At 36.5% G+C, this 22,364-nt stretch overlaps 1 long non-coding RNA gene across 1 annotated transcript in view; it reads right to left on the reverse strand.

Moving 5' to 3' along the window:
* The window catches only part of LOC136024742 (uncharacterized), a 40,988-nt gene extending 30,324 nt beyond the window's left edge, over positions 1–10,664 (reverse strand). The window contains exon 1 of the long non-coding RNA XR_010616898.1: positions 10,482–10,664. This is a non-coding gene — a long non-coding RNA (uncharacterized LOC136024742). The remainder of the gene's footprint in view (positions 1–10,481) is intronic.
* Positions 10,665–22,364: the final 11,700 nt, after the last annotated feature.

Below are 22,364 nucleotides of genomic sequence, written 5' to 3' on the forward strand. Positions count from 1 at the left end.
ATTTTCTTTCAACGCGTTCTTTTTTCTTGCAGGGAAAATTTAATAACTAAGATTTATGTCTGCATTAGGAGTCGAAAGGAATTTCTCCTCAACGGAATGAAGCGCTAGTAAGCTGGGCCAAAAATGACTTTTTAATATTTTTATTAGGCTAATAAATTCTACATGATAACCTATTGTACACATGGAGAATCCCTTGTTCCCGCATACTAGAATGATTAAATGAATTGTGTTTCCCCATATGGCTGCAATAACTGACATGCAGAGCATGTGTACCTATCCATGTGTACACATCCATGTGTACCTATTGTACACATGGAGAATCCCTTGTTCCCGCATACTATTAAATAAAAAACAACTATTTTTTTTAGCTGAAAGTAAGGAGCAACATTAAAACTTAAAACGAACAGAAATTACTCCGTATATGAAATGGGTTGTCCCCTCCACAATCCCTCGCTCTTTACGCTAAAGCTTTTAATTGTTTTAAAAAGTAGAATTGTGGCAAAAAGTCAAACTTTAGCGTAAAGAGCGAGGGATTGTGGAGGGGACAACCCATTTCATATACGGAGTAATTTCTGTTCGTTTTAAGTTTTAATGTCGCTCCTTTTTTTCAGCTAAAAAAAATAGTTTTTTTTTATTTAATTTCTGAACGTTTTTGAATTAATGCATGTTTGGTTTTGGCTCTCCGCACATAAATTATTAAAATGAAATTCGCATATTAATTCCTTTTTTGGCTAAATGGCTTTCTCTTAGTTTTGATCAGATGATTTTGAGAAATAAGGGGTGAGGAAGGAGGCCTAGTTGCCCTGTAATTTTTCGGTTACTTAAAAAGGCAACTAGAACTTTTAATTGTAACGAACGTTTTTATTAGTAAAAAATATGCGTAACTTAAGAATTAACTTACGTAACAAACTTTCATAACCTTATATTTTTATTATGTATACGAGGGGGTTTGTACCCTCGTTAATATCTCGCTCTTTACACTAAATCGTAAGTTTTTTCCCAATTCTTTAAGAATGACCCCCTGAATCAGAAAGGCCGTAGAATAAATAGTTGAAATTACTAAAAATACTTTAGCATAAAGAGCAAGGTATTTATCTCCTCCTAAATACCTCGCTCTTTATGCTAAAGTATTTTTACAACCCCTCATATGCGTAATAATCTCTGTTCGTTTTAAGTTTTAATGCTACTGTTTCCTTTCATTTGAAAAAACGTTTTCATGTTTATTTTTCTTATAGTAATGCTAGAGAATCCTGCGCCCTTTTCATTGAATTTTTCTTCCCCCATGACAGATTCCTCCAAGGAAAGATCCTCCACCATAGCCCCCTCTCCTCAGCCCCACCCCTAAATAAAATAAAATCCCCCTGAAAACGTCTGTACACTTCCCAATAACCATTACTATATGTAAACACTGGTCAAAGTTTGTAACTTGCAGCCCCTCCCCCAGGGATTGTGGGGGAGTAAGTCATCCCCAAAGACATAGTTATTATGGTTTTCGACTATGCTGAACAAAATGGCTATCTCAAAATTTTGATCCGTTGACTTTGGGAAAAGAATGAGCGTGGGAGGGGGCCTAGATGCCCTCCAAATGTTTTGGTCACTTAAAAAGGGCACTAGAACTCTTCATTTCCGTTAGAATTAGCCCTCTTGCGACATTCTAGGACCACTTGGTCGATACGATGACCCCTGGGGAAAAAAAACAAAAACAAAAAAACAAACAAATAAACACGCACCTTTGATTTGTCTTCTGGGGTGTTTCCCCCTATTTTCATAAATAAGGCAAATTTTCTCAGGCTCTTAACTTTTGATGGGTAGGACTAAACTTGATGAAACCTATATATTTAAAATCAGAATTAAAATGCGATTCTTTTGATGTAGCTATTGATATCAAAACTCCGTTTTTTAGAATTTTGGTTACTATTGAGCCGGGTCGCTCCTTACTACAGTTCGTTACCACGAACTGTTTGAGAATGATTAAATGAATTGTGTTTCCCCATATGGCTGCAATAACTAACATGCAGAGGATAAAATCGATTGCTAGAAATCGCCTACATTTGGAATCCAACTTCATGTTGAGTACTTCTTAGAGAGTGTTATAGTGCATTTTCAGCAATAGTCTTCTACTCAATTAGAACTTGAATATGCTATCAGAAATGAAATAAAAGCGAGAGTATCATTATTGCTTGAATATGGTACACCTTCGTATACGATAAAAAGTTTTTCTTTTCCTCTTCACTACCCAAAATTTAACATTATATTAGAGGAAAACTTGAACAAGCATAAAAATGTAAATTGGCTTCAAGACAATTAAATTGCATTAGGGAAACATATTGAAGTTTTATCCTGGGACAAGAAATATAAAGGACACAGACTTTTATGCATACAAATTTTATAAACAAAAAAAAATACAAGCATTATTAAAATGCACAAAAAGTAATTCAAACTCAAAAATGGAAAAACAAAACCTAAAAAGTCTTATAAACACCCATGAATGTAAAACAGTAAACAAAAACAGTAAATTGTACGAAAAAAAATTACTGTACAAATAACTGTAAAAAAAATCTTTAGGTTTTGAATTTGCACAGGCTTAACTCCTTCCAACTCCCAAGGTGCTGCATGCTCTCTATAATACCCAAAACCTAATTTGAGAAATGTGTGTCGCAGAGAATTAGTCTAATCGGTTAGGAGTTGTGTCCGCTATGTCCGTTATAAAAATTATATTTGTAGCAGATATTGCGTGTTTGTGGTCATCTGTCGTACAAACAAATGCCCAAGTTAATATAAGTGATTCAGTTCTTTAACAGACAAAATTCCGTTCTTTGACATTATTTTCGTCGTCTTTGGTCTAATGTACCTCTTCACTTTTATTTGAGAAAATTTCTTTTTGAAATATTTTTGAAAATTAATTTCTAAGAAAAGTAAATAATTAATATTGGAGAGCACACATGGAGGCGGAAATGAAGTAAACCAACTAAGGACTATGCTTCGAGTGGGGACCGAAGTAGTAGTGACCGCCGAATTACTTCCACATGACACATTGGGGGTAAACTATTGGAGCTACTAATACCTCAAGACCTTATTACGCTTACCTGGGTCTAAAGCAAAGCAATAGCCCACGTGTGTAGTACACCTACATAATACGGAATCTTTTCTAGGAGACGCAAGTTTCTCTTACGGAATAAGGAATGTTTACTTTTCGTGTTATGTAATAGATTATGGGATGTTACATAATTTACCACTAATATCAAGACCCCAACCCCTCTAAAATGACCTGCTAGAGTTCCCATCTTTTTTTTATTTTGTATTGTTTATTTTGTCAATGGACTGGTCTTGATTTTTAGAGGTTGACCTCGATTTCTTCGGTTTAGTTTTGATTTTTGTGAATTCGTTTGGATTTCTATGCATCGCTTATTATTTCTATGAATTCGTATAGATTTATGTGTATTGGTTATGATTTCAATGAGCTGGTCTTGATTTCTTCTGATTGGTCTTGTTTTTATGAGTTTACCTGGGATTCTATTGGTTGGTTTTGATTTTTAAGGATTGTTGCTGGATTTATACATATTTATCCCTTGATTTTTTGAGGTTGGTCTTGATCTCTATGGTTTGGTCTGGATTTCCACATGTTAATTTCTTGATATATTTGGGTTAGTCACAACTTCTAGAAGTTGACTTTAATTTCTTCCATTCATCCTTGATTTTTATGGTTTCGTGTGGATTTCTATACACTGGTCATGATTCCTAAGGATTGTTCTGGATATCCACATATTGATCTCCTGATTTCATTGTTTGGATCTGTTTCAATTTTTACTAATTTTTTTAGATTTCTATGCGTTGGCTATGATTTCTAAGATTCCCCCTAGATTTCTATGCATTGGTTATGATTTTTATGGGATTTACCGCATTTTTATGGACCGGTGTTGATTTCTACGGTTTTGTCTTGATTTTTAGAAGTTCACCTGGATTTAAATGTATAAATCCTGTTTTCTAAGGATTTTTCTTGATTTCTACATATTGATCTCTTGATTACTTTAGATTAGTCTTGATGTCTTTGGTTTGGTCTTGATTTCTATTCACTGGTCTTATGATTCCCATGGTTTGGTCTGGATTTGCAGGGTTTGGTCGGGAATTCTACATACTAGTTTCGTGATTTCTTTGGGCTGGTCATAATTTTTAATGGTTGACCTTGCTTTCACAGTTTAGTCTCGATTGTTATTGTTTAGAGTGGTTTTCGCTGCACCGGTCATGATTTCTATGGATTGTTCAGGATTTCCAGATATTGGTCTCTTGATTCATCGAATTGTTTTTGATGTCTATTGTTTGGTCTGGATATCTAGGGCTGGCCCTCATTTTTATGAATTTGTCTCGATTTATTTGCATTGGTTATGATTTCTATGGGATTTTTGCGCATTTGTATGGACCGGTCATTATTTTCACAGTTTTGTCTTGATATCTTTGGTTTGGTCTGGATCTCTTGGGTTGACCCCATATCTTTATGAATTTGTGTGGGTTTCTATGCATTGCTTATAATTTCTATGAATTCGTCTGGATTGCTACGTATTGGCTATCATTCCAATGGACCGGTCTTCATTTCTGGAGTTTGCTATTGATTTTTACGAGTTCATATGGATTTCTGTGGATTGGTCTATATTTCTAAGGATTGTTCTGAATGTCTACAGTTTCGTCTTGATTTATTGGATTTGTCTCGATTTTTATGAAGTTGTCTAAATTTCTATGCACATGTTTTGATTTATATGAATCTCCCTGGATTTCTATGCCTTGGTTATGATTTTTATGGAATGTTTCTGGATTTCTATGGGCATGTCTTGATTTGTATACATTCAAATGGATTTCTTTATATTGGTCTTCATTTCTAAGGATTGTTCTGGATTTCTACGTATTAATCTCTTGGCTTCTGAGGGTTTTTTTTTATTTCTATGGTTTGTCCTGGATTTCCAAAAATTGATTTCCTAATTTTTTTGGGTTAATGATAATTTTAACGCGATTCTCCTAGGTTGAAAGCGAATTCTATTTCCTATAGCATTGAAATACGTAACAAGGTTTCCTCCAAGATTTAACAAGATTTCCAACAAGATTGGCTTAATTGCTCCTTGAGAGTTGTACCAGAATATCTAAAGACTGTTGACTTCCTTCTACATTACGACCAGATTTAAAGGGAATTTAGCTTTTTCACATGTCTAATCGGTAACAGCTGAACATTGGAATTTGGTTGGTTACAAGTCAGATAACAGTTAGGCATTTGAATTTTCAAAATAGGCAAAAAAAACAAGAACAAATGAGGGATGGGAAAACCTGAGACACCAGTAAGTTCTATCTCAACGTTATAGTAGAATATAATACTTTTATTCATTTACAAGTTACATTTTCAAACATTTCGTGGTAACGAACTGTAGTAAGGAGCGACCCGGCTCAATAGTAACCAAAATTCTAAAAAACGGAGTTTTGATACAAATAGTTAATCAAAAGAATTGTATTTTAATGCTGATTTTAAATATATAAGTTTCATCAAGTTTAGTCATTACCCATGAAAAGTTACGAGCTTGATGAAATCTGCCTCATTTTAAAAAATAGGGGGAAACACCCCCTTAAAGTCATACAATCTTAACGAAAATCACACAATCAGATTTGTCTTATTTTAGAAAATAAGGGGAAGCATCCCCTAAAAGTCATAGAATATTAACGAAAATCACACCATCAGATTCAGCGTATCAGAGAACTCTACTGTAAAAGTATCAAGCTTCTATCAACAAAACTGTGAAATTTTGTATTTTTTGCCAGAAGACAAATCACGGATGCGTGTTTATTTGTTTGTTTTCTTTTTTTCCCAGGGGTGATCGTATCGACCCAGTTGTCCTAGAATGTCGCAAGAGGGCTCATTCTGACGGAAATTATAGTTTTTTATTCTTTAAAAAGTAGAATTTAGAGACAGAGTCAAACTTTAGCGTAAAGAGCCAGGCGTTGTGAAGGGGATCAATCCCTTTTATACATGGAATAATTTCTGTTCGCTTTAAGTTCTAATGTCGCTCCTTACTTGCAGTTTAAAAAACATGTTTTTTTTATTTAATTATTGTATGAAACCAGAAGTAAAATTGTTCCTGCATCTAGCTTAACTAGTTTATCTGAAACACACCACACACTAAAAAACTCGATTTTCAATAAACCAAAATTAATCTTGCCGGCTCTTTGTCTTGCGAAAGTTATCTCCCTCCACTCACACCTATTACTATAATTGGTAGTTCGGGCTTTCCGCCCTTATAAATGGCTCCTTCAAAAAAAAATTATTTGGAAAGAAGGTCCTCACCTGACATCCTTCGAATTCAACTTTTGTGTTTTTTTTTTTTGGGGGGGGGGGTAAGGGGTTTTTACCTACATTACTGTTCAAGGTTGTGAAAAATCATCTACAATATATTGTAAAAAATATATTGGAAAAATCCACTTATTAAGTAATCCAAATATTACTTGGAAAAATCCAAGTAAGTGGTTAGATCTTTAAATCAAACAGTTCGTGGTAACGAACTGTAAGTAAGGAGCGACTTGGCTCAATAGAAAACGGAAATATAAAAAACGGATTTTCGATGCCAATAGAGATATCAAAAGAATTGGATTTTATGCTTATATTAAATATATAAGTTTCATCAAGTTTCGTCCTACCCATCAAAAGTCCGGAGCCGAAAAAAAATTGCCTTATTTCCAAAAAAGAGGGAAACACCTTCTAAAAGGCGAAGAATCTTAATGAAAATTACACCATCAAATTCAGCACATCAGATAACTTTACAGTAGAGGCTTCACGCTCTTCTCTACACAAATGTGGAATTTTGTACTTTTTGCCAGAAGAAAGATCACGGATGCGTGTTTATTTTTTTTTTTTTGCTTTTTTCCCCAGGGATGATTGTATGGACCCAGTGGTCCTAAAATTTCTCAAGAGGGCTCGTTCAATCGGAAGTAAATAGTTCTAGAACCTTTTTTAAGTGCAAAAAAATGGAGGCCTAGGCCCCTTCTCACGCTCATTTTTTCCCAAAGTCGCCATATCAAAATTTTGATATGGCCATTTTGTTCAGCATAGTTGAAATACCTATTAACTATATCTTCGGAACGACTTAATCCCCACAGTCCCAGGGGAAGGGCGGCAAGTTATGAACTTTGCCTATTATTTACATATGGCCTAGTATTGGTTATTGGGAGGTATATAGAAGTTATAGCCTAGATTGATTTAAAAGGAAAATAAGAGGCTTAATGCCGCTCAGCATTTAAGATAAGAGCTCTGAGTCACGATGTCCTTCTAAATGTCAAAATTCATTAATATCCGATCACCCACTCCTAAGTTATAAATACCTAAATTTTTCTAATTTTTCCTCTCCCTTTAGCCCCCCAGATGGTCGAATCTGGGAAAACGACTTTATCGTTTTCCCAATTTGTGCAGGTCCCTGACACGCTTACCGATTTTCATCGTCCTAGCACGTTCAGAAGCACCTGACTCGCCAAATCACTGAACCCCTGCCCCCAACTCCCCCAAAGAGAGCGAATCCAGTACGGTTCCGTCAATCACATATCAAGGACATTTGCTTATTCTATCCACCAAGCTTCATCCCGATTCCTCCACTCCAAGTGTTTTCCAATATTTCCCCCTCCAACTCCTCCCAATGTCAAAGATCTGGTCGGGATTTGAAATAAGAGCTCTGAGACATGAATTCCTTCTAAATATCAAATTTCGTTAAGATCTGATCACCTATTCGTAAGATAAAAATACCCCAATTTTCCTGTTTTCCAAGAATTCCGGTTTCCCCCTCCAGCTCCCCCAATGTCACAGGATCTGGTCGGAATTTAAAATTAGAGCTTTAAAGCACAAGATCCTTCTAAATATCAAACTTCATTAAGATCTGGTCACCCTTTCATAAGTTAAAAATGCCTCAATTTTCAAAATTACCCCACCCCCAAACTCCACCAAAGAGAGCAGATCCGGACCGGTTATGTCAGTCACGTATCTTAGACATGTTTGTATTCTTCCCATCCAGTTTCATTCTGATCTCACCGCTTTAAGTATTTTCTAAGATTTCCAGTCCCCCCAACTCCCCCCCCAAATTACGCTGGATCCGGTTGAGATTTAAAATGAGAGATCTGAGGTACGAGATCCTTCTAAATATGAAGTTTCATGAAGATCTGATCACTCCTTCGTAAATTAAAAATACATCATTTTTTCTATTTTTCTGAATTAACTCCTCCCCCCAATAGAGCAGATCCGTTCTAATTATGTAAATCACGTATCTAAGACTTCTGCTTATTTGTCCCACCAAGTTTCATCCTGATCCCTCCAATCTAAGCGTTTTCCATGATTTTAGGTTCCCCCACCCCGAACTCCCCCCAATGTCACCAGATTCGGTCGGGATTTAAAATAAGAGCTTTGAGACACGATATCCTTTTAATATTAAATCTCATTGAGATCCGAACAATCGTTCGTAAGTTAAAAATACCTCATTTTTACTAATTTTTCAGAATTAACTCCCCCTCCCCCAAACTACCCCAAAGAGAGCGGATCCGTTCCGGTTATGTTAATCATGTATCTAGGACTTGTGTTTACTTTTCCCACCAAGTTTCATCCCGATCCCTCCACTCTAAGTGTTTTCCAAGTTTTAGGTTTCCCCTCCCAACTCCCCCCCCCAATGTCACCAGATCCGGTCGGGATTTGAAATAAGAGCTCTGAGACACGATATCCTTCTAAATTTCAAATTTCATTGAGATCCAATCACCCCGTTCGTAACATCTAAATACCTAATTTTTTCTAATTTTTAGAATTACCCCCCCCCCCCCAACTACCCCAAAGAGAGCGGATCCGTTCCGGTTATGTCAATCATGTATCTAGGACTTGTGGTTATTTTTCCCACCAAGTTTCATCCCGATCCCTCCACTCTAATTGTTTTCCAAGTTTTAGGCTTCCCCCTCCCAACTCCCCCCCCCAGATCTGCTCGGAATTTAAAGTAAGAGCTCTGAGAAACGATATACTTCTAAAAATCAAATTTCATTGAGATCCGATCACCCGTTCGTAAGTAAAAAATACCGCATTTTTTCTAATTTTTCAGAATTAACCCCCTCCAACTACCCCAAAGAGAGCGGATCTGTTCCAGTTATTTCAATCATGTATCTAGGACTTGTGCTTATTTTCCCTTCATCCCGCTTCATCCCGATCCCTCCACTCTAAGTGTTTTCCAAGATAGAGGGTTTCCCCCTCCCAACTCCCCCCCCCAATGTCACCAGATCCGGTCAGGATTTAAAATAATAGCTCTGAGACATGATATCCTTCCAAACATCAAATTTCATTAAGATCTGATCGACCGTTCGTAAGTTAAAAATAGTTCAATTTTTCTATTTTTTCCGAATTAACAAAGATCCTTTAAGATTCAGAAGCCATTCTTGAACAACTGGAACAAACATCAAACTTTCATTATTGTATGGTTATTATTAGTTAAAAAAAAGTAAAGGTAATATGCAAATATCGTTTTAATTATTTATGTTCGGTGATCCAAATTCAAAACATGCATTAATTCAAAAACGTTCAGATATAAAATAAATAAAAAAGTTTTTTGAACTAAAAGTAAGTGACATTAAAACTTAAAATGAACATAAATTATTCTGTATGTGAAAGGGGTTGTCTCCTCCTCAACGTCCCACTCCTTACGCTGAAGTTTTTAACTGTTATATAAAGTTGATTTGTGAGAAAGAGTCAAAATTAAGCGTCAACAGTCGAGCGTTGAGGAGGGGACAGGCCCTTGTACTTAAGGAATAATTTATGTTCGTTTCAAGTTTTAATGTTTCTCTTTACTTTCAGTTAAAACGTGTTTTAACCTAATGAAGAATAGCATCAACAACCCCAATGTCAGGAAAAGAAAAGACAGACGTTTTGGATAAACACATTTCAAGTTCGATAGAATTGTTGAAGACATAGGCGAACAACAATATGAACAGCTTCCCAACTTTTTTGAATGGCTTCGCATTTGTCTGAAATATCAGAGGCAGCGCTATAGGGTTGCCTACAGTAAAAGTCATACGGCTCCAATGTTTTATTATTATTTTTTTCAGAGGCACATCATATGAACGCGGTAATTGTACAAACTTCAGAGGCAGTTCATTCGATTGAAAATCAGAAGTTCTAGTGCCCTTTTTAAGAGTCAAAAGTGATCAGAGGGCAACTAGCCCCCACAAACCTTTGTGTTTTGTTTAAACACATCCAATAAAAATTTGAGATAGCCATTTTGTTAAAAATATTTCAAAAATCATATAACAAAAACTCCGAAGTCAAGAGAAACCCAGAGGGCCTGAGGGAAGGCGTTTTAAGTTATGCCCTGGGGGCAAATAAAGTTTGAGAAATGGTCGTATAAACCTCGGAGGGGACTCAGATGATTAGACATTGAAAGTTCTAAGTCCATTTTTAAGAGTCTGTTTGATCAAGACAGGCTGTTTGAAACTCGTACCTGTTAGTGGGGCAGGTCCACGTCAGCAGTGGCAATCACCGTTTGACAGGTGGCCCAGTGAAGCGCAGGACCCGCCAATTGATTTCTTCACCGTACTCTTAAAAAAATATCCAAATATCCCAGCATCCAAAATACTCGTGCCAATAATCACACGTCACCAATTATAAGAGCTAGCGAAATGTGACTGCATTGAATGAATGCTAGATGCAAACTGAACTCGTTTTGTAACTGGTTCAATACTATTATTAAATAAAAAATAGTTTTTTTTAACTGAAAGTAAGGAGCGACATTAAAACTTAAAACGAACGGAAATTACGTATATGAAATGGGTTGTCCCCTCCGCAATCCCTCGCTCTTTATACTAAAGTTTGACTCTTTGCCACAATTCTACTTTTTAAAACAATTAAAAACTTTAGCGTAAAGAGCAAGGGATTGCCGGTCAAAACTTACGAGCCTGAGAAAATGTGCCTTATTTTAGAAAATAGGGGGAAATTCCCTCTAAAAGTCATAGAATCTTAACAAAATCACACCATCAAATTCAGTATATCCGAGAACCCTACTGTAGAAGTTTCAAGCCCCCATCATAAAAAAGGTGGAACTTTGTATTTTTGGCCAGAAGACAAGTAAAGAATGCGTGTTTATTTGTTTTGTTTTTTTGTTTTGTTTTTTTTTGTTGTTTTTATGACACTTGGTATTAACCAAGTGGCGTTAGCGATCGCAAATTCTGTCGGTCTGTCTGTCCTGGTTTTGTTTTTTTAGGCACTTCCAGGTAAGCTAGGACGATGAAATTTGGCAGGCGTACCAGGGACCGGACCAAGTTTTCACGATTTGACCCTCTGAGGGGAGTGGGGGGGGTCGCTTAATTCGGAAAAAATAAAAGCATTTTTAACATGCGAACGGTTGATGGGATCTTAATGAAATTTGATGTTTAGAAGGATATCGTGCCTCAGAGCTCTTATTATAAATACCGACGAGATCCGTTGACATTGGGGGGAGTTGGGGGGGGCCTAAAATCTTGGAAAACGTTTAGAATGGAGGGATCGGGATGAAGCTTGGTGGGAAAAATAAACAGAAGTCCTAGATACGTGATTGACATAACTGGAACGGATCTGCACTGTTTTGGGGAGTTGGGGGTGGGGGGTTAATTCTGAAAATTAGAAAATATGAGGTGTTTTTAACTTACGAAGGAATGATCGGGATGAAATTTGAAGTTTGGGATAATATCCTGTGTCAGAGCTCTTATTTTAAATCCTGACCGTATCCGGTGACATTGAGGGGAGTTGGGGGGAGCCTAAAATCTTGTAAAACGCTTAGAATGGAGGGATCGGGATGAAAGTTGGCGAGAAAAATAAGTAGAAGTCCTAGATACGTGATTGACATAACCAGAACGGATCTGTTCTATTTTGGGGGTTGGGGGGTAATTCTGAAAACTAGAAAAAATGAGGTATTTTTAACTTACGAAGAAATGATTGGATCTTAATGAAATTCAAAGTTCGGGAGAATTTGTGTCTCAGAGCTCTTATTTTAAATCCCGACCGGATCCGGTGACATTGAGGGGAGTTGGGGGTAGCCTAAAATCTTGGAAAACGCTTAGAATAGAGGGATAAGGATGAAACCTGGCGTAAAAAATAAGCAGAAGTCCTAGATACGGAATTGACGTGACCGGGACGGATCTGCTCTGTTTGGGAGGGTTGGGGGTTGGGTTAATTCTGAAAATTAGAAAAAATGAGGTATTTTTAACTTACGAAGGAATGATTGTATCTTAATGAAATTTGAAGTTTGGGAGAATATTGTGTCTCAGAACTCTTATTTTAAATCCCGAACAGATCTGGTTACATTGAGGGGAATTGGGAGGGGGGCCTAAAATCAGGGAAAACGCTTAGGATGGAGGGATCGGGATGAAACTTGGTGGGAAAAAATGAGCACAAATCCTAGATACGTGAATGACATAACCAGAACAGGTCCGCTCTTTTTGAGGAAGTTGAGGGGAGGGTTAATTCTGAAAAATTAGAAAAATTGAGTACCAGACCAGATTAAATTAGAAATAGTCATTTTTCCGATTCGACCATCTGTGAGGGGGAGTGGGGGACGGTTAATTCAAAAAATTAGAAAAAATGAGGTATTTTTAACTTACGAGTGGGAGATCGGATCTTAATGAATTTTGATATTTAGAAGTACCTCGTGACTCAGAGCTCTTATTTTAAATCCCAACCGGCATTAAGCCTCTGATTTTCCTTTTAAAGTAATCTATTCTTAGAATTTTGCTAGAGCTCATACCATATGAGCTCATGGCTCTTGGCTCTTCTTGACCTCGTCACAAGTGCCATATGAGCTATTAGCTCTTGTTTTTGGTGAATAGTATATAAATATAAGCAGTGTCGAAAATTTATTAAACACATCTCAGGGGTTTCCTTCCTCCCTTACCTGTATTTATGACCCCAGGGTAAGGGTGCCCAATGTTTATTATGTACCTTCAGGAACATACCACTTTAAATGACATTAATTTAATAGTATATGCATTACTCCGCAAAGCAAAGTATATGATTACCCCGGTTCCAAACCGGGGTAATCAGTCATTTATGAACGAGCCTATTAATCATCAACTATATGAGATAATGCGGAAAAACCAAAATATTCTAAGATACGGCACTATTAGGAATAAGATATGATTCTGTGGAACTAAAATGGACGGATAGCCTACAACTTTAGATTAAAACAAAATAATGTTCATACATTTTATAGGCCTACAATCGGTGTTCTTTACTTTTAAAGGCCAGTAATGTTTAAAATAATGTTCTTTTCAAAAATAATTTGCATATATTTTATTGGCCTACAATCGTTGTTTCTTTACTTTTAAAGGCCAATAATGTTTAAAATAATGTGTTTTTAAGAATAATTTTCTTTATAAAAATAATGTTCTTAAATTTTACAGGCCTACAATCGTTGTTTCTTTAGTTTTAAATGCCAATAATGTTTAAAATAATGTTTTTTTAAAAATAATGTATTTAAAAAAAATAATATTCATACATTTTATAGGCGTAAAATCGGTGTTTCTTTACTTTTAAAGGCCAATAATTTTTAAAATAATGTGTTTTTAAGAATAATATTCTTTAAAAAAATAATGTTCATACATTTTTAGGCCTACAATCGGTGTTTCTTTACTTTTAAAGGCCAATAATGTTTAAAATAATGTTTTTTAAGAACAATGTTTTTTTAAAATAATATTCATACATTTTATAGGCGTACAATCGGTGTTTCTTTACTTTTAAAGGCCAATAATGTTTAAAATAATGTGTTTTTAAGAATAATGCTCTTTTAAAAAAAATAATGTTCATACATCTTATAGGCCTTAAATCGGTGTTTCTTTCAAACAGTTCGTGGTAACGAACTGTAGTAAGGAGCGACCGGGCTTTTTGATACCAACAGTTACATCAAAAGAATCGCATTTTAATGCTGATTTTAAATATATAAGTTTCATCAAGATTAGTCTTACCCATCAAAAGTTACGAGCCTGAGAAAATTTGCCTCATTTTAGAAAATAGGGGAAACATCCCCTAAAAGTCATACGATCTTAACGAAAATCACACCATCAGATTCAGCGTATCAGAGAACCCTATTGTAGTTTCAACCCCCTATCTACAAAAATGTGGAATTTCGCATTTTTTGCCAGAAGACAAATCACGGATTCGTGTTTATTTGATGTTTTTTTTGTTGTTTTTTTCCCAGGGGTGATCGTATCGACTCAGTGGTCCGAGAATGTGGCGAAAGGGCTCATTCTAACGGAAATTAAAAGTTATAGTGTCCTTTTTAAGTGAAAAAAAATTGGAGGGCACCTAGGCCCCCTCCCACGCTCATTTTTCCCCAAAGTCACCGGATCAAAATTCTGAGATAGCCATTTTACTCACCATAGTCGAAAAACCTAATAACTATGTCTTTGGGGACGACTTACTCCCCTGCAGTCCCCGTGGGAGGGGCTACAAGTTATAAACTTTAACCTGTGTTTACATATAGTAATGGTTACTGGGAATTGTACAGACGTTTTCAGGTTTTTTTTGTTGGGGGGGGGGAGTTGAGGGGAGGGGTTACGTGGGAGGATCTTTCCATGGAGAAACTTCTCATGGAGGAAGACACTTTCAATGGAGGGGGCGCAGGATTTTCTAGCATTATTTAAATAAACAATGGAAAAATAAATATGAAAAGTTTGTCCTACTGAAAGTGAGGAGCAGCATTAAAACTGAAAACAAACAGACATTATAACGCATATAAGGGGTTTACCCCCTTGTAATACCTCGCTCTTTACGCTAAAGTATTTTTAGTAATTACAACTACTTATTCTACGGCCTTTGTGATTCAGGGGTCATTCTTAAGGAATTGGGACAAAATTTAAGCTTTAGTGTAAAGAGCGAGGTATCAACGAGGGGCGAGCCCCCTCACATACGCAATAAAAACATACGAATACAGAAGTTCGCTTAGTAAGTTAATTCGTAAGTTACGTATATTTTTACTTATGTAAACGTTCATAAAAAATTTAAAGTTAATGCCTTTTTAAGTAATCAGAAAATTGGAGGGCAACTAGGCCTCCTCCCTCGATCCTTTTCTCTCAAAACCTTCCAATTAAAACTATGAAAAAGCCATTTAGCCAAAAAAAATTAATATGCAAATTTCGTTTTAATTATTTTATGTGCGGAGAGCCAAGATCAAAACATACATTCATTCAAAAACGTTCAGAAATTAAATAAAAAAGGGGCTGCTTCCTCATCAACGCTCCGCTCTTTGCGCTAAAGTTTGACTCTTTCTCTCAACTCTGCTTTTTAAAAAAGTAAAAAACTTTAGCGTAAAGAGCGGGGCGTTGATGAGGAAGCAGCCCTTTTCATATACGAAGTAATTTCTGTTCGTTTTAAGTTTTAATGTCGCTCCTTACTTTCAGCTAAAAAAACTTGTTTTTTTTTATTTAATACTTTTAAAGCCAAACTGTTATCTGCTTCGTAACAGCTTTGTAACCTAACAAATTCCAATTCTTATGAAGTGTAAAAATGATATTGCCTCAAGGTGTTGCTACCAATTAATTATACATGTTTTCAACTTCCTTTTAAATCTGGTCGTAATGTTAGGGAGATGTCAACATTATTAATAATATTGTGGCAAACCCCTCAAGGAGTGCTTAAGCCAATGAGAAAGGAGGAAATCTTGAATATTAAGAATTATTGCTAAGAATCATCTCTTATAACTACAAACTTAAGAATCTTTGGGATTATTTATCGGTATAAGATCTACAAAACGACACAAAAATCAAGGCTGTATGATTAGTACAATCCTTTTAAATAGTAAAGAAAGAAAATCTTAAATGGCCAATTTTAAAGGAAACTGATGATAATAAAAAAAAAATTCACGGCCAAAAATTTTGGAATCTTGTGGCAAATCGAGAGGCTACTTTACAATTCTCTACGTCTTCTAAAAGCGGTTTTATTAGTACTTTTAAAAATTAGAGGTGGCCCCACTAATTAATTTCTTATGAAGCTCTAAACAAAAACAAATGGAAATTTGTTCGGCCTATTCATGTTAAAGCTTTCAATGAAAACACAATAATTTTTTCATCAGAGAATCTGCTCGTGTCTGTTGTTAGTACGCATTTCACTGCTATAGGAAAATAGCATTGGCTTCAAACCTGGGAGATTGACCTTAAGAGATTCACCTTAAATTCTACAGTTTAGTCTTGATTCTTATGGTTCGGAGCGGATTTATATTCGCCGATCATAATTTCTAAGGATTGTTCTGGACTCCTAGATGTTGACCTCTTGATTTCATTGCATTGATCTTGATGTCTATGATTTGGTCTAGATTTGTAGGGTTAGCCCTGGTTCTTATGAATTCATCTGCATTTGTATGCATCGCTTATTATTTTTATGAATCCTTCTGGATTTCTTCATATTAACCTCTTGATCTCTATGCATTGGTCTTGGTTTTAGAGGCTTGTCTTGACTCTACAGTTTGGTCATGATTTATATGAGTTTGCTTGGATTTCTAAGGCTTTGTCTTGATGCCTATGGTTTCGTCCGGGTTTCTACATGTTGTGGAAGTAAGGAAAAGTTTCATTCAAGAAAATATTTCTTTTTAACAATAACAATAATTTTTTTTACAAAATTAATGGAAAAATGGAGAAGGGGGTGGGGTGTGAAATGCCAAAAAATATTGCGATCTAATAGTGAAATTGTAAGTTCTCGCTGTTCAAGTAAAAACAATGGTAATTTTTAGTCGATAAAGTAATTTTTGTAGGGAAATTGTTGAAAAACTCTTAAGTGTGATAGTTTGCACCAGATGGTGTCATTGGGGTGGTAGAATGTGCCACTCAGACTTTAATTGCCAGGATTCATGAGAAGAAACGCTATTTGAAATTTTTTATTAAGTTTAAAAATTCAATTGCAATATGAAGGGATATTTTTGACGGAGAATAACCAAAAAATTTCTTATGTGTAATAATAATTGCCAATGGTTGTCGTGTGCTAGGCATTGACTGTCAGAGGCTGGGATAGAGCTTTTCAGAGGGCCAATCACATAAAGCCATGATGGCCTGAATTGCATAGACTAACATGTTCTACAGCTTAAGTTAAGAGTGAGGTGTTAAAAGAATTTTACGGTGAAGGGGGAGAGCAGTCTAACAGCCGGTCCAAAGAAACGAGGCATTTTCATTAAGACCTCTCAGAAAAATCTCTTATTACAGCTTAAATTTATCTCTACTAACAGCTTCCCACCACTCTTGGATTTCTGGCAAGGGTGGGCTAGCCACATATTATCACGGTGGTGTGGATATGCATAGTCTTGGCTCAAAGAAACGGGGCATTTTTATTAAGAACTCTCAGAAAAACCTCTTATTACGGCTTAAATTTATCTTTACTAACAGCCCCCCACCACTCTTGGATTTCTTGCTAGGGTTGGCTAGCCGCATATTATCACGGTGGTGTGGATATGCATAGTCTTGGCTCAAAGAAACGGGGCATTTTCATTAAGACCTCTCAGAAAAACATCTTATTACGGCTTAAATTTATCTCTACTAACAGCCCCCCACCACTATTGGATTTCTTGCAAGGGTGGGCTAGCCACATATTATCACGGTGGTGTGGATATGCATAGTCTTGGCTCAAAGGAACGGGGCATTTTCATTAAGACCTCTCAGAAAAAGCTCTTATTACGGCTTAAATTTATCTCTACTAACAGCTCCCCACCACTTTTGGATTTCTTGCAAGGGTGGGCTAGCCACATATTATCACGGTGGTGTGGATATGCATAGTCTTGGCTCAAAGAAACGGGGCATTTTCATTAAGACCTCTCAGAAAAACCTCTTATTACGGCTTAAATTTATCTCTACTAACAGCCCACCACCACTCTTGGATTTCTTGCTAGGGTGGGCTAGCCGCATATTATCACTACTAACAGCCCCCCACCACTATTGGATTTCTTGCAAGGGTGGGCTAGCCACATATTATCACGGTGGTGTGGATATGCATAGTCTTGGCTCAAAGAAACGGGGCATTTTTATTAAGAACTCTCAGAAAAACCTCTTATTACGGCTTAAATTTATCTCTACTAACAGCCCCCCACCACTCTTGGATTTCTTGCTAGGGTTGGCTAGCCGCATATTATCACGGTGGTGTGGATATGCATAGTCTTGGCTCAAAGAAATGTGGCATTTTTATTAAAAACCCTCAGAAGTAGCTCTTAATAGGGTCTAAAATTAGCTTTAAGAACAAGCCACCCCTCTATTATTGGTTGCTAGGGGGCGAGCCAGCCGCATACTGCCACGATGGAGTGAATATGCATAGTCTTGGCTAAGAGAAACACGCATTTTTCATTAATACCTCTCAGAAATACCTCATAATATGGATTCAATTTACCTCTAATAACAATCCACCCCTCTGGAATTGCTTGCTAGGGTGGGTTAGCCAGATATTGGCACGGTAGCGTAAATATCCATAGTCTTTGGTCAACGAAATGTGGCATTTTCATTTAAAGCTCTCAGATATGGCTCTTAATAGGGCTTAAATCTACCTCTAATATCAAACCCTCACTCCCTGAAACTGCTTGTTAGGGTTCCCGTTTTTCTTTAATTCACGGCTCTTTTTGATTATATTATCCTTTATGAGTTTTATTAACATTTTGTTTTTTCCATTTTTGAATTTGAATTGTTTTTTCCGCGTTTTTATAATGTTTGTAAATGTGCTTTTGTTAAAAAAAATTTGTGTGTACAAAAGTCTGTGTCATTTAGATTTTTTGTTCCAGCATAAAACTTCAGTATATTTTACTAATGTAATTTAATCATCTTGTAAACCATGTACATTGTTATACTCGTTCAAGATTTGCGTCTAATATAAGTGTTTAGTTCTGTGTAGCGAAGAGGAAAAGAAATACCTTTGATCGTATATGTAGGTGCACCATATTCTAGCCATAATGATATTCTTGCTTTTATATCATTTCTGACAGAACATTCAAGTTCCAAGAGAGTAAAAGACTATTACTAAGAAATACGGTAAGAATAAGCCTCCAATAATATCTGATAACAATCTTTAAGCATTACTTAGCATCCAGGTAAATACCAAATATAAGCGATTTTTAGTAACCGATTTTCCCCTCTGCATGTCCCTTGTGGCTTCAGCAATTGCCAAAGCCCCTGAAATCAAAATTATCCCAGTTGACTAACAAGGGCGTCTTTTGGGAGGTCGGCAGTTTCCCCCCCCCCTAATAAAGTGGAGAGAAGTTATTATTTATCCCATTCCCCTTTACTATCGAGATATGGACCCCTCTTGTCCCTCCATTAAAAATGCTGGAGATTCGTCCCTGCTGATTGATGATGATACGCTATCATCAGAAAAGATTAAGCACCATCTGCACATAATAATGTCAAAGGAAATTGAGGTTGAGGATAATTGCCGATGACATCGTTCTTTACTAAGTTCCAGTTAAGAAAAACCCGAAGGCTTTTTCATTTTTATAGTAGATTAAAAAATATTTATTACAGGCGATAGATAAAAGGGGACATGAAAAAACAAGAAAAAAAGAACTGATAATATCATAAACCTAATAAAGGAGATTCAAAGGAAATAAAAGAAATGATTATAGCTATTTCATTCTTTATTCATTAGGTTGTCAAACAGTTCGTGGTAACGACCGGTAGTAAGGAGCGACCCGGCTCAATAGTAACCGAAACTCTAAAAAAGCGAAATTTTTAATAACAAAAGTTACATCAAAATAATTCCATTTTGATGCTGATTTTAAATATATAATTATCGTTAAGTTGAGACTTACCCATCAAAAGTTGTGAGCCTGAGAAAATTTGCCTTATTTAAAAAAAAGGGGAAAACACCCCTTACAAGTCATTGCATCTTAACGAAAATCACACCATAAGATTCAGCGTATCAGAGAACCCTACAGTAGAAGTTCCAAGCATCTATCTGCAAAAGTGTGGAATTTTGCTTTTTTTTTGCCACAAGACAGATCACGGATGCGTGTTTAATTGTTTGTTGCTTTTTTTCCCAGGGGTGATCGTATCGACACATTGGCCCTAGAATGTTGTGTGAGGGCTCATTCTAACGGAAATGAAAATTTCTAGTGCCCTTTTTAAGTGACCAAAAAATTGGATGGCACCTAGGCCCCCTCCCAAGCTCATTTTTTCCCAAAGTCACCGGATCAAAACTCTGAGATAGCGATTTTATTCAGCATAGTCGAAAAACCTAATAAATATGTCTTTGGGGATGACTTACTCCTCCACAGTCATCGTGTGAGGGGCTGCAAGTTACAAACTTTGACCATTGTTTACACATAGTAATGATTATTGGGAAGTGTACAGACGCTTTCAGGGGGATTTTTTGGTTGGGGGAGGGGTTTAGCGGTTGGGGCTATGCGGGGAGATCTTTCCGTGGAGGAATTTGTCATGGGGGAAGAAAATTTCCATGAAAAGGGTGCAAGATCTTCTAGCATTTTTTAAAGAACAATGAAAAATTAGATATGAAAAAGTCTTTTCAACTGAAAGCAAGGAGCAGCATTAAAACTTAAATCGAACAGAAATTATTACGCATATGAGGGATTCACCTCCTCCTAGTACCTCGCTATTGGCGCTGAAGTAGCTTTATTAATCTATATGTATAAAAATAAGTTGTTTGTTTGTGTGTCTGTCGACTGGCGTCATATTTGTGTGTCGACTGACGTCATGTTTGTCGACTGACGTCATTATAAGGATTGAGCTGTATGTCGTCATGAAGTTGTTTGCCGACTGACGTCATGTTTGTCAACTGATGAAATTACAGACCGGGAAACCGGGACACAAATGATGACCGGGACACAGGGAATATAAATGACGACTGGGACACTCAAAGAGAAATTACAGACTGGGACACAGGGAATATAAATGACGACCGGGACTCAGGGACACAACTACAACGGGGACGCCGGGGGCACAGGGGGGGATATATAAATGACGACCGGGACACAAGGAATGTTCGAAGAGAAATTAATGACGACACAATGACAAAGGGAATATAAACGACGACCGGGACACTCAAAGAGAAATTACAGACTGGGACACCGTGACACAAATGACGACGGGGACACAGGAATGTTCGATTAGCAATCACCATCAACAAAGCTCAAGGGCAATCATTAGAATAATGAGGTATAGACCTGAATATGGATTGTTTTCCCATGGACAATTATATGTTGCATGTTCAAGAGTCAGTAAACCTGACAATCTATTTATATGCACAGACAATGGGACAGCGAAGAATGTTGTACATTCGCAAGTTTTACGTAGTTAAAAACATGAAGACTGTTTTCCTAAATTAATGATTAATATAGACCAGCACTTGAATGAGGCCTTAACCCTACTCATCCATACAATCACATAGGTCAAACAGCATAGCCAAACACAATCAACCATAAAGAATAATCCATGGACAGGCAGTCATGTCGTCAACAAGTATAAGTCGTCATTTACCAAACAATAGAACACAGGGCGCGTAACTAATATGGCGCGTAACAACTTCCGCGCGCGGGGGGGCTTGGGGGGGGGGGTTGCGAAGCACCTCCACCAACTAGGTGTTGGGGTGGCGTGAAGCGCCACCCCAACAGCTAGTTTCAACTATTTATTCTACGGCCTTTGTGATTCAGGGTCATTCTTAAGGAATTGGGACAAAATTTAAGCTATAGTGTAAAGAACGAGGCATTGACGAGGTGGTGAACCCCCTCATATACATAATAAAAATATATGAATATAGAAGTTCGTTACGTAAGCTAATTCGCAAGTTACATATGTTTTTACTAATAAAAACTTTCGTAAAAAATTAAAAGTTCTAGTTGCTTTTTTAAATAACCAAAAAATTGGAGGGTAACTATGCCTACTCCCCCGCTTTTTTTTCTCGGAATCGTTCGATCAAAACTATGAGAAAGCCATTTAGCCATAAAAATAAATTAATATGGAAATTTCGTTTTAATTATTCTTGTGCGGAGAGCCAAAATCAAAACATGCCTTAATTTAAAAACATTCAGAAACTAAATAAAAAAGCAAGTTTTTTAACTGAAAGTAAGGAGCGATATTAAAACTTAAAACGAGCAGAAATTACTCCGTATATAAAAGGGGCTGTTCCCTCATCAACGCCCCTTTCTTTACGCTAAAGTTTTTTACTGTTTTAAAAAGTAGAGTTGAGAGAAAGAGTCAAACTTTAGCGTAAAGAGCGGAGCATTGAGGAGGGTACAGCCCCTTTTATATACGGAGTGATTTTTGTTAGTTTAAAGTCTTTATACCTCTCCTTACTTTCAGTTAAAAAAAAAACCTTTTTTTATTTAATTCCACTCAATGGAATGAAAGCTCTACTGATGTCTAGATTCATAGTAAAAAGA

The sequence above is a fragment of the Artemia franciscana genome, chromosome 3 (assembly GCF_032884065.1).
Source record: "Artemia franciscana chromosome 3, ASM3288406v1, whole genome shotgun sequence".
In the NCBI taxonomy this organism is placed as follows: domain Eukaryota; kingdom Metazoa; phylum Arthropoda; class Branchiopoda; order Anostraca; family Artemiidae; genus Artemia; species Artemia franciscana.